An 11019-nucleotide genomic window follows, 5' to 3' on the forward strand; every position below is an offset into this window, starting at 1 on the left:
AAGAGATAAACATTTCTGTTTGCCTTTTGGCACATGTTTCAATTGCCTTGCTTGGAGCACCATAGAATATTTTCCAAAGGACACCACCAATTTGGATCCTGACTCATTCATATACACCAAACCCTGGAATTGGATCCAGTTGTGAACTTGTAGTATAAAACTTACAGAACACCTTTGGTAGGGTAGGCTTTCCTTTGTATTCCATTTATCTTAATATTATCTCGAAACATTGTTTGGTTTATCAAAAGGATTATTTCTTTAAAATGCATTCTGACATACTTGTTATCATTTCAGCACCAAACAATTCCTTTATTATTGCCATGTGTCCTTCTGAGGAGGTAGGTGTTATCACCTTTCTACCTAGGAGCTTCATTATACTCAATACTTCGGCATTTTTTTAACCTGCTGTTCAAGAATAAATTTAAGACAGTAATATAATAAGACTTTTTCATTTTCAATTCTGTAATAAAATATTTAAAAACGGTACACTTGTACCAATCTTGTATATAAATTTGGTCTTCATCAGGTCAGAAGTTTCAAAGATGCAGTTTAGTGCAAGTACCAACAATTGATACCCTTTTCATGTCTTTATCGACATCAAAACTGAAAGTTGTTGTTTGTAAATTATTTGCTTTATTCGTCTGAATGCAGAAATAAACAGGCTAAATTGTAATGTAACTTCCGTTATTGTAGCTCTACTGGTTAATCTACTGTTAAATTTCCAACTCGGGTAACTTATTAATCCAAGAGAAGGCTGCATAAATTGCTCAGCAGTTAAAGGGTTAAATGTAGTCAGTTGTTTTGTTGACATGGTTTTAATGTTGATTTAATGGTGTGTTTAAATAAAGTAATTAATTTATAAAATATCAATTTTTCTGGATTCATTACAGTTATCATGTGGTGATAGTATGAAGAAGAGGTTAAGAGGAGTATAAAATATGTGAATGAATTAAAGATTACGTAACAGACATGTTGTGTGAATGAATTAAAGATTACGTAACAGACGCATTGTGTGAATGAATTAAAGATGACCTAACAGCCGTGTTGTGTGAATGAATTAAAGATTACGTAACAGACGTGTTGTGTAAATGAATTAAAAATTAGCTAACAGCCGTGTTGTGTGAATGAATTAAAGATTATGTAACAGACGTGTTGTGTGAATGAATTAAAGATTAGCTAACAGACGTGTTGTGTAAATGAATTAAAAATTAGCTAACAGCCGTGTTGTGTGAATGAATTAAAGATTATGTAACAGACGTGTTGTGTGAATGAATTAAAGATTAGCTAACAGACGTGTTGTGTAAATGAATTAAAAATTAGCTAACAGCCGTGTTGTGTGAATGAATTAAAGATTAGCTAACAGACGTGTTGTGTAAATGAATTAAAAATTAGCTAACAGCCGTGTTGTGTAAATGAATTAAAAATTAGCTAACAGACGTGTTGTGTGAATGAATTAAAGATTAGCTAACAGACGTGTTGTGTAAATGAATTAAAAATTAGCTAACAGCCGTGTTGTGTGAATGAATTAAAGATTATGTAACAGACGTGTTGTGTGAATGAATTAAACATTACGTAACAGACGTGTTGTGTGAATGAATTAAAGATTAGCTAACAGACGTGTTGTGTTGCAGTAGTGACAAGTCCCTAGGGACGCAACGTTACCAGAGTCAGGCAGTGTCCACTACCTCAGTGATGCCAACCTTACACCCACGCACAAGCATCACTCCAGATAGTTCCTCCACTGTCCCTCTAGAAAGTCTATTTTTGTAAATATGTGCTTATGTAAGCTTTAGGTTAGTTCAGTGCAAAACTAGACTGTAGTTAATTTCATCACTGGTTAACTAACGATGCATCACATAATTAAGACAAGATTGTACTCTTAGGTTATAACTTGAAAATGCTCCAGTTAAGTTATTAATCATTAGGTTCTAAAAATACGTTTTTGGTCAAAACTTAGTAACACTACGGAATAACACCATCGCTCTGAATTAATCTTTGGGTTATTCAAATATGGTCCACGGAAATCTAGCCACGCTGAGTCTGGCTGTTTTATGACAAATGCTACAAAAAAAATGGTATCAGACCTATTTAATTAATTGGACCTAATGTTTCCCATTAATGGATGTAGAGCGATCGTTATAACACAGAAAATATAGAGCACAGAAGTACCAATAGAACGATATTCACAGTTGAATCCAACTGCCAGACCTAGTATTACCATTGGTGGCACATAGCGCAAATTCTGTTAGTTATAAACCTCAGAAAGGATCAGGGGTGTTTATCTTTGGTTTGTAAAATCCACAATCAATTTCTTGTCACAAGTGTAAACACTGTTGTAATTATCTATTGTGTTTGGATTATTTTAATTTTCTAAAGGTACAGTTTTAATTAATTGAGGTGATTATGATTGATTTGAGAATGGATATGATGTGCTGTATGTTTGTTTCATTGTAAAAATCAGTGGCGTTTTTGTTACTCCAGTATTTTTATAGTTCTCCGACTTATTAACGTGTGTTACTAAGAGTTGACCGTAATGTTATATTTAGTTGTATAGTTACTTACATTGTGTTCATGTAATCTTTATTACTATAGTGTCCAACTGCTATGTATGATATTTTTTATTTATAACGATTTCAATTCTCATTTGAACTGTGCACTGCCGCGTGATACGTACCACACGTAGAAGTTTACGTTCCGAAATACCTCTTTGTCCGTCACACTGCCAGAAGTCTCAGGGATCTGATTTTACAGACTGACGAGAGATATCTACCATTGATTTCTAGTAACATACAGAATCGAATGCTGACTATGCTTGAGCTTTGATAGGAAGTGTGTGCTTCTTGTACCTTTCCACAATTTGTAACTGTCGTAAATCGTATTTGTGTATTGTAAAATATACAGAGGGACATATAAAAAATTCAGTTTAAATTTCTCGTTACTAAAAGTACTAATTTCAAAGCTACAATTACAACCAAAATATATCTAAAATAATTAAAACCAAATTAGTGGTGTTTAAACAAAAATTAAAAACAGCGTTTTTGAGGCTACAAAGTTTTTTACTGCTTAAAAATTGCATATTTTTATTGCATAGTTTAATTTTTAACATATTTTACCTAACGTTTATGTATAATGAAGTTTATGTTAAATAGTCTATTATTTTATATTACAAAGGGTTGAACTTAAGTTTTTATTTTAGTTATCAATTAAATGTTTTTTCTACCCATAATAATGTGTCTAAATATTGATGCTATGCGTGACTATATTAAGTGTTTGAGTATAACCTGTAGATTGTCTCTGTAACTTTAGACTTTTATGTTCCAATTGTGATGCTTCCAACACCTATGTGCCAAACACATACACAATATTATGGGGTTGTTGTTATCATGACGATAAAAGTCCAATTTCATATGACTGTTAAACAAGATAACACCTTCTCAACTCTCCTTTTATATCAAATAAAGAAGTCTTAAAGAAGTATTGAGTGGTTTTGAACCAACTTTCATAGCTCATGGATGTCAGCATCTTTTAAACCTTCTTTTTCCTAAAGAAAGGGTTAGTCAAAATAATTAATCATTATCTGTTTGAAATAATATTTGTAGTGTTTACGTTCCCGACTTGAGAAGGGATTTTAATAACTTACCTGGAGCATTTTTAACTGATTAAGTTTTTAATTATTAAGCTAAAAAAAGCTCTAAAGAAGCATCACAAACTCAACAACCTATTGTTTAAGGAAATTCTCAGTACAAATTTTATATGGCATGAAATAGTATTAAGTAATTGATTTTTACATATAAGTTGTTTTTACAACAATTTTACAGTTTTACAGCTCTGAGACATTTAGATTCAAACTGACGAGTTTGATTAGCACTTTGAATGTTGGCTCTTCACATGGACCATTGGCAGTTTTTTTTACTACTCGGAAAATATACTTAACAATGAGACATTTCCAAATAATTTTACTGAACTTCGCAATTAATTTTTCAACTTTACGTTGGTTGAGCTGATAAATAAACAACATGTTTTTAACAACAAGTGTTTTAACACTTTGCGCATTTTTATATGATGAATTGTGTAACAAATGCCTTTATTGATGCTTCAAATTGAGCAGAACTATTCAGGTAAGATCATTGAAAATATCGCCAATATTCTAGAATTTCATTACATTTTAAAAACGATCCTCAATCAAAGTGTTAATAAGAGTTTTATTTTAATTTGCAATATTGATGTTTGCAAGTTTCAAGTATTTTGTAATGTCCGATAATTGCATGTACAATTTTTAATGCTGTATACTTTTATTTATCTCAGAATAGATTAAATCATATAGTGTACCTACTGTTAATAGGTAATAATTATCTTTAACAATATTATTTGTTTTGCTACCTGCATGCTCATGGAAACAGGATAATAATTTAATTACAGTAGAAATCTACTTACGTTATCTGGCTTCTATTTAATGTAATCAGAATGTAAACAGGCCATTAGTAAACAAGAACTTGTAAGATAGACGAAGTTCTATTACCGTAATTTTTACATTGTAAATGTACATCTAAAACTTACAATTTAACAACTAAAACACACTATCTGGATAAATTTTAAACACCAAAGTTTGTCTTCGTTAAACAGTCATTTCTGTGCTAATGCAAAGGATTTTAGTACCAAATGCTTATACAAAATTATCAAAACGGTAAATCGATCCTGATAGGTTTTGTATCTTGATTTGTAACCATAAAAGACTGAATCAAAATAGAAATAACAATGTTATATAGAACTTAACAAGGCCAAAAATACGGGAATCGAAAGAATGGCTTTCTTTTGAATTCATCTTAAAGTGAGACAACTCGAGTGCTTGTTTTTCAAACAAGTTAAGAAATCTAAATATTAAGTCAGGTAATTACGTAGATATCTTCTGCAATTTTAACTGAAATTTAGCCTAATCAGAAAATCTATGTATGTGTAAACTGTAGAATCGTATCATGTGTGTTAATACTGAGCCTATCTTTAGATTTTTCTATCTTGTACATAAAGTTTTCTATGAATGTTGATTAGATAACTTTGGACAACTTTTATGTGTTTTGTACTAGTGTCGAAGGCCTAACAGAGTTTTAGTTACTTTACAAATGGACAAGATAAGGCCGGATAAACACAAAACAGGCACTTTTGAAGTTGACGTAAATGATAACAAACAGAGCAGACAGCATTAAAAGCATTTCTCGTCCAGTTGATAGAATTGTTATTAGAGTTGTTGGTAGTTTATGTGCCTTGACGTTTACAAATTTCTTCATAACGCACAGAGATAAATTTGTAGTAAACGGTTAGGGAAAATACGAAAAAACCATAAAGTAGGCCTACGCTGGATTAGGCTAGACTATGATCAACATGAATAGAACATTGATAAATCAGTTAATCCTGCGTTAGGTGTGCACGTTCTGTAAGTCACTTATATTTTTATTGGTAGCCTGAACTCTCGTTTAAGCTGTGTTTTATAACTCCTCCTCCGTCCGGAAATCGGGTAATAATATTGTTTGTTGCGACTTAGGTTTTCTTCACTGGTCTGTTCTCCTGTCAATCAAAATACTACCATGTTTACTTAAAACTTTGTCTATTAAAACATTTAGTTTGAATATCCACTTATTAAATGTTCTTCAATTAATTGGCAGCTTGTTAATAGCGAAAACTGAATAAGTTTTTTTATCATAGTATGCAAACATTTTGTCTGAAATTGGAATTGTAAGATTTGTAACATAGCCGTTATATATTTCTCACAAAACGTACTGCAGTAGTGGTTTAGCCTTTTTCTACTTCTGGTGTGTTACGAGAACTCTTAAGCAGAGTACCTACCAAATTATACGAGATCCTGAGAATTTACAACAGAAACAGACTCCAATTTTTTAGTTCTCTCTAAACTAATCTAAATAATACATTTACTGTAAAAAATGTACATTTTCTACAAATTGACGTTGTATTTGAAATTGATGATTTCTACTGAAATACCCCGAATACACCAGTTAGAGCAGAATATTGTGCTACTGTATGAATGAAAACGTGCATTACAACGTCCTGGGAATCTTGTAATGAAAAGAAGACATTACAAAATATGATGTCTTTAACGATACTCGTAGGCCTAATTAGAGTGTATAATCTTAAATAAGCAGTATCAGGTGTGATTCAAGCATCTCCTAGACTTCAAAATATTCTTTTTTTATTCAATTAGTGCACAATAAAATGTATAGAAATAGTGTCAGACAAATAGTTGAAATCTAACCTACTTTGTGCTGTTACTCATGTCACAAATAGAGTGCAACTAATGCAATGTTTAACGCAGTCGTATTAGTTTATTAATTGAAGATAAACACGATTTTGCTGTTCGCTTGTCAACACAGTGTGTGTTGCTTCTTCAGAATGTAACTCTGGCGTTCGAGAATCTCAATATGTAATAAAAGTGCAACAAGTATATTCTAATGAGTAAAAACCATACTACATCATATATAATGTAGTTTGTTGAAGCCGAACGGCCGACTGTTGTACCAGTAGCCTAAGTGTAGATAAGGATTAGGGTTAGTCGACATTTAAAAGTTTATATTCACCTTATTATCATTCGTCGCATAAGTAGTTAGTAAAGAGATGTAAAATATAAGCATTATGTAAATATGTAGAGTTCCCTGAGAATCTAAGGATAGATCTACATCACAACGATGTAACGATACGTGATGTCGCCTCTACGAAGAATACTCGGGCTGTGTCCATTTTGATGTAAGTTAATTTTATATATTTGTTATATATTATGTACTTTTTGAGGTTTGAGATCATTTGTGTTAAATAGTGTGTGCTGTTGAACTTTTGTTTATTTTTATCGCAAGAATTTTATTTACAAACGTTGTAGTTCATATTATTTCACGTTATTGTTGAACTCGTTTCCAGTTCTAGTTAAGCTTAAGAGATGTATGGATTCCTCATCCTTCGTGATGGCTCTAATAGACGTAATGCGTAAAGCTGATAAAAAAATATATTTATAATTGATTTAACAAATTACGTTAGATTCATAAAGCATGAAGTAGCTTTCCCTCCCTTCGTACATATTAATTAGTTAAATACGTTGATGTATATAGATGTAACATTTTGAAGTTTATTATGTTTCTTAGTAATGTATAGTCTACTAAAAATTAGTTAAAAATAATAAATTTTGTTAAGCTAAATTGTAATGAAATACAGTACCGTATTATAGCTGAAGTACTTGATATATACTGTTTGTAAGATGGTTTGTAACCCGAGGCTAGAGTTGGAATTATTATTTATGATTCCTAATGAGATAATTAATTAATAGTTATTGGGCATTTAATTCCGACAAGGTTCTATTGTTATGCCTCATTTCTATTGCTCATTACCAGTATATTCATATAATTGTTCCATCACCTGTATTTCAGTGCAGACCCTGTATACAATATTCTACTTTTAAAGTAACAATAGAATAATAGAATAATAAGTTTATTATAAACAAATTACATATTCTAGTCTGAGTAAAATAATGTAATGTACAATCAAATTTACAAACACATTAATTAACAAATGTCTAACAAAATATCAGGATATAAACTAGGAAATACTCGAGCTTTTATTCTCAATGTATATTTATTTAGTGTAATCACGAGGGAAAAAAGTATGTTTTTAGGGTACAATATAAATCAGTATAGGTTGTTCGTTAGATGAAAAGTTACCACATTTTGTGTTCATAAATGCTTTAAAATAGATTTATGTGAACAGATATCCAAATTTAATGGGGAAAATTTTGAATTCAAAGTATTTTTTTAAGTCCTGTCAAGACTGAATAATCTAATTAATAAAAAAGTTACTTCCAAAATTTTAATGAATACCTGATTTGGTAACTTTTAAACGAAAATTCCGCGCATTCGCCACAATATTTTGCCGGAAGTTTTAAGAGATAACATAAATTGCTGGTGATTTAAAATTACTTTGGAAAATTGAGTATCATTTTATATGAGTTATTTGAAACAAAAAGTTTTGTTACTAAAATGTGAATACATTGTTTTCTTATAAACACAAGAACTTTGAAATGAATTTTTATTTAATGATACATATAAAATGATTTTCAGTACATTTCTAAATATTAATGATTTTAATTTAAACGTTGCAATGCATTTGTAAATAGCGTTAGAGAAAGTTTTGATTTGTGTTTATAGGGATGGATCTATTCCAAACACAATTTCTTGTGATCTTGAATCCCTAGTTATTGTATTAATCTGAATTCTGAGCACAATTTCAATTATAATGCCAGAACTGCTGCTCTATACTAAACAGTTCTCATTGTACGTAAAAAGTGAACCATTCAAACATTGAACATTTAAAGTTCCAATGTTGTTTTTCATTGATTACCAGACACATAGTGTAGAAGAGGGTTTTAGTTTTTGTACCATCTTCTCCAGTCAAAGCAGGTAGGTGGCACGCTCTTATGTCTAGGCTAGCAACAGCCTTTAACACTTATCTCCACCAACTCCAACAGTCGTTTCCCGCAGTAGACTAGACCTATTGAATTACCCTTGCACCCCAGAATCTCAATATTAGCAGTTAGTGAAGTACTGCTCCTGGACATCCATAAGGTTCCCAGATTTATGACTAAATGGTTTTTGCTGTGTCCAGTGTAGGTTCAAGTGGAAAGTATAAATTGGTCAAAAGTAAACCTCCCGGTGAGTTAGTTGTCGTTAGGTTAGGTAATTGTTGTTGTTTTGAAACCAGGGCTGTACTGAGCTTTGGTGTGCCCTGAAAAATATATTTGGCCGGGCCCTAACACGTTCCACCACTCCGTCATCCTTTAGCACGGTTCCTTCAAATATACGTGTGGCCCGAAAAACCCGGTCTTGTTTTGAACCTAAATATTTATTTAACTAACCTACCGAAAACATATGCTAAGTTATTAGTTGGTGTAATGTACAGTGAGTTGCTATACTGTAATGTGTCACAGTTTGTTGCCATTTGGTAATATTCATACTTGAGCAACTGTAATATAACATGGCACCATATAGTAAAATGCCATAGTAATAGTAAAATTGGAGATAGAGTTTTTAGTTCTAATACCAAAAAGTGATATAGACAAAGTCGAATAAATTGGCTTTAAGTAATAGAATGGCATTGGTGGTTCTTTAAGTGTTGGATTGGTAATGTTTGCTTTAAGATATAATTAAGAATTACAAAAGAATCGGTAACACCTATACTCGGGAATCAAGGAATTGGAATAGACCCATCTTTAGTAGTCTTTACGAAGAATTTTTATTTTTATAATAGGCTATTTTGTATAGCACTGCTAAAATATATATACCTACTATAAGCCTACATTATAAATTTAATATTTTTAAATGTTTTGGATGTAATACATTGAGATTTAAGTAACTTATAGCGAAATTTGTAGAGTTAGAAAATATTTGTATATATGCATATACTTATGAATGTACAAAGTTATTTTGAACTGATCATTGTTAAAAATGCAAGTATATCACAGATTATGTTTTATATTTGCTTGGGCAAAATACCTGTGTCATTGTTAGATCACTGAATGAAAAATCATGCATGAAAATAATTATTCCGGTTAGAAAGAAAATAGATATAAGACAGAAACATTTATTTATTTAAGTTATATGCAATCAGCTGTTTACTTCATTATTTTAGTTTTGTTATTTTTATTGTTTATCGAGAAAACTCCTGTTTTATTGAACACTGTTGTTTAAATATTCAAAAGTATACACGTTTGGACGTACATATATCATAACTATCTATAAATTAAGACATCTTCCGTAATTCTATGACCAAAAATGAAGGTGTAAATATTGCTCTTATGGGATAAAACTCAAGGTCATTTTTACTGCTGGATCTTAACATTCTTGTTATTTTTAATGCAGAATTCAAATCAATATCACAATCATTAAACAAATATTATTTTCGTAAAGTTGGTTGTAAAACAATTATACCTCATTTCATACTTAAAGTCTTGTATACTAGAAAACTTCGGCTCTATTGCAACTATATAAACTCTAGCACAAACTCAATACCTACACATATAGGTAGGAAAATTAATTTGTATTGTTTATACTCAGAAAATTAGTTTATGTTTTTAAACCAATTAAAAATTAAAACTACATTTTTTATTCGCATTTCATCAATGGCAGATTTGTAGGAATATCCTTTTATATCATCATCTACTTGAATGATTTCCCCATTATTTTCAAAGACATTTAAGAATTATAAGGCATAGTTTAGTTCTTAGTCTAACAAAATATCTTGATACTTGTGTATCTTAAAACACTTAATATCAAATTAGAAATTTTTAACTTCCATTAGTAGTACTCAGAATTGGAACTAGACCATATTTCTAACAGAGATTTCAAATGACTATAAACACATCAAAATTTGGGAAACTATTGATTTTTACAGGCACATGCCTACAAGAAGTGTGCAAAATTTTACTGAACCTAAAAGTGCTTTAGTCTTTACCCAGAATTTATGTAGTAAAAGATTGATATTTGCCTTCCTAAACTTGTACTACAACATCAAGTCCTTAAAGATTTATAATAATGCCAGTAAAAGTAAACATCTTGTAGCGAAAGCAGTTTTATATTTTTATACACAAGCTTACTGCTTATACAAGAGTGACTGAGGGAAATTAATGTGGTGTCAATTATCCAAGTGCTCGTGTAGTTTTGTATACATCATCTGTATATAAGCCTAACTTCTGAAAAATATTTTGTAAACAGTACAACTCAAATCAGTGCTTTCTGTCTTCAAGGTTTCACATTTGAAGTACAACCTGTGGATAAACGGATAAGCGTTCTGATAAGTAAAGTAGTTTTGGATATTTTGTAAAACTTGACAATATTTCGTAATTTTTTTAGGAACGAAACATCACACTCCTGTTGAAAGCATTTATGTACAATACCATAGGTTATGTTTTCCTTACTGCCCACTTTGTTCCCATCCACGAATATTTATAATTAAAATGTTTTGATAGTTGTGAAA

General features: G+C 30.9%; 1 protein-coding gene across 1 annotated transcript in view; it reads left to right on the forward strand.

Moving 5' to 3' along the window:
- LOC124363291 (solute carrier organic anion transporter family member 74D-like) overlaps positions 1-11019 on the forward strand; it is a 108666-nt gene extending 97647 nt beyond the window's left edge. Inside the window, exon 9 of the mRNA XM_046818516.1 lies at positions 1632-11019. The gene's annotated coding sequence lies outside the window, so the exon portion shown is untranslated. The remainder of the gene's footprint in view (positions 1-1631) is intronic.

The sequence above is a fragment of the Homalodisca vitripennis genome, chromosome 5 (assembly GCF_021130785.1).
Source record: "Homalodisca vitripennis isolate AUS2020 chromosome 5, UT_GWSS_2.1, whole genome shotgun sequence".
Classification (NCBI taxonomy): domain Eukaryota; kingdom Metazoa; phylum Arthropoda; class Insecta; order Hemiptera; family Cicadellidae; genus Homalodisca; species Homalodisca vitripennis.